The sequence below is a fragment of the Calliopsis andreniformis genome, chromosome 11 (genome assembly GCF_051401765.1).
Source record: "Calliopsis andreniformis isolate RMS-2024a chromosome 11, iyCalAndr_principal, whole genome shotgun sequence".
In the NCBI taxonomy this organism is placed as follows: Eukaryota; Metazoa; Arthropoda; class Insecta; order Hymenoptera; family Andrenidae; genus Calliopsis; species Calliopsis andreniformis.
In genome coordinates this window covers 15704421-15707652 of record NC_135072.1, presented here as the reverse complement: position 1 = coordinate 15707652, position 3232 = coordinate 15704421, and positions in this window count along the sequence as shown.

Below are 3232 nucleotides of genomic sequence, written 5' to 3'. Positions count from 1 at the left end.
GTTGCTGCACCAGACCGAATAGTTACGGCCTAAGACGTCAACGCCAGAAGCATAAAATACGATATAAATACAACAGCTTTTCCATCGTATAAAACGAATAATTGCAACCAGTATGAAACTTATGGTCATTTCTACTTTCCGAACTAGCTAGCCTTCACCCTAGGGCGTTGGTCCAACAGATTGAATAGTTAGGGCCCTAGAAGTCAACGCCCGAAGCATAAAATGCAATAAAAATTCAACAGTGTATCCATCATATAACAGGAATAATTGCAACCAGTTTGAAAGTGATGGCCAATTCTACGTTCCGGGCAACCTAGGTTTCACTCCAGGGCGTTGCTGCACCAGACCGAATAGTTACGGCCTAAGAAGTCAACGCCAGAAGCATAAAATACGATATAAATACAACAGCTTTTCCATCGTATAAAACGAATAATTGCAACCAGTATGAAACTTAAGGTCATTTCTACTTTCCGAGAAAGCTAGGCTTCACCCTAGGGCGTTTTTCCAACAGATTGAATAGTGAGGGCCTTAGAAGTCAACGCCCGAAGCATAAAATGCAATAAAAATACAACAGTGTATCCATCATATAACAGGAATAATTGCAACCAGTTTGAAAGTGATGGCCAATTCTGCGTTCCGGGCAACCTAGGCTTCACTCTAGGGCGTTGCTCCACCAGATCGAATAGTTAGTGCCTTAGAATTCAACGCCAGAAGCATAAAATACAATATAAATACAACAGCTTTTCCATCGTATAAAACGAAAAATTGCAACGAGTATGAAACTTATGGTCATTTCTACTTTCCGAGCAACCTAGGCTTCACCCTAAGGCGTTGCTCCAACAGATTGTATAGTTAGGGCCTTAGAAGTCAACGCCCGAACCATAAAATGCAAAAAAAATACAACAGTGTTTATATCATATATCAGGTATAATTGCAACCAGTTTGAAAGTGATGGCCAATTCTACGTTCCGGGCAACCTAGGTTTCACTCCAGGGCGTTGCTCCACCAGATCGTATTGTTAGTGCCTTAGAAGTCAACGCCAGAAGCATAAAATACAATATAAATACAACAGTTTTTCCATCGTATAAAACGAATAATTGCAACCAGTATGAAACTTATGGTCATTTCTACTTTCCGAACAACCTAGGCTTCACCCTAGGGCGTTGCTACAACGGATTGAATAGCTAGGGCCTTAGAAGTCAGCGCCCGAACCGTAAAATGCAAAAAAAATACAACAGTGTATCCATCATATAACAGGAATAATTGCAACCAGTTTGAAATTGATGGCCAATTCTACGTTCCGGGCAACCTAGGCATCACTCTATTCCGTTGCTCCACCAGATCGAATAGTTAGTGCCTTAGAAGTCAACGCCAGAAGCATAAAATACAATATAAATACAACAGTTTTTCCATCGTATAAAACGAATAATTGCAACCAGTATGAAACTTATGGTCATTTCTACTTTCCGGGCAACCTAGGCTTCACCATAGGGCGTTGCTCCAATAGATTGAATAGTTAGGGCCTTAGAAGTCAACGCCCGAACCATAAAATGCAAAAAAAATACAACATTGTTTCCATCATGTATCAGGAATAATTGGAAACAGTTTGAAAGTGATGGCCAATTCTACGTTCCGGGCAACCTAGGTTTCACTCCAGGGCGTTGCTGCACCAGACCGAATAGTTACGGCCTAAGACGTCAACGCCAGAAGCAGAAAATACGATATAAATACAACAGCTTTTCCATCGTATAAAACGAATAATTGCAACCAGTATGAAACTTATAGTCATATCTACTTTCCGAGGAAGCTAGGCTTCACCTTAGGGCGTTGCTCCACCAGATCGAATTGTTAGTGCCTTAGAAGTCAACGCCAGAAGCATAAAATACAATATAAATACAACAGTTTTTCCATCGTATAAAACGAATAATTGCAACCAGTATGAAACTTATGGACATTTCTACTTTCCGAGCAACCTAGGCTTCACCCTAGGCCGTTGCTCCAACATATTGAATAGTTAGGGCCTTAGAAGTCAACGCCCGAACCATAAAATGCAAAAAAAATACAACAGTGTTTCCATCATATATCAGGAATAATTGCAACCAGTTTGAAAGTGATGGCCAATTCTACGTTCCGGGCAACCTAGGTTTCACTCCAGGGCGTTGCTGCACCAGACCGAATAGTTACGGCCTAAGAAGTCAACGCCAGAAGCATAAAATACGATATAAATACAACAGCTTTTCCATCGTATAAAACGAATAATTGCAACCAGTATGAAACTTAAGGTCATTTCTACTTTCCGAGCAAGCTAGGCTTCACCCTAGGGCGTTTTTCCAACAGATTGAATAGTGAGGGCCTTAGAAGTCAACGCCCGAAGCATAAAATGCAATAAAAATACAACAGTGTATCCATCATATAACAGGAATAATTGCAACCAGTTTGAAAGTGATGGCCAATTCTACGTTCCAGGCAACCTAGGCTTCACTCTAGGGCGTTGCTCCACCAGATCGAATAGTTAGTGCCTTAGAATTCAACGCCAGAAGCATAAAATACAATATAAATACAACAGCTTTTCCATCGTATAAAACGAAAAATTGCAACCAGTATGAAACTTATGGTCATTTCTACTTTCCGAGCAACCTAGGCTTCACCCTAGGGCGTTGCTCCAACAGATTGTATAGTTAGGGCCTTAGAAGTCAACGCCCGAACCATAAAATGCAAAAAAAATACAACAGTGTTTATATCATATATCAGGTATAATTGCAACCAGTTTGAAAGTGATGGCCAATTCTACGTTCCGGGCAACCTAGGTTTCACTCCAGGGCGTTGATCCACCAGATCGTATTGTTAGTGCCTTAGAAGTCAACGCCAGAAGCATAAAATACAATATAAATACAACAGTTTTTCCATCGTATAAAACGAATAATTGCAACCAGTATGAAACTTATGGTCATTTCTACTTTCCGAGCAACCTAGGCTTCACCCTAGGGCGTTGCTACAACGGATTGAATAGTTAGGGCCTTAGAAGTCAGCGCCCGAACCGTAAAATGCAAAAAAAATACAACAGTGTATCCATCATATAACAGGAATAATTGCAACCAGTTTGAAATTGATGGCCAATTCTACGTTCCGGGCAACCTAGGCATCACTCTATTCCGTTGCTCCACCAGATCGAATAGTTAGTGCCTTAGAAGTCAACGCCAGAAGCATAAAATACAATATAAATACAACAGTT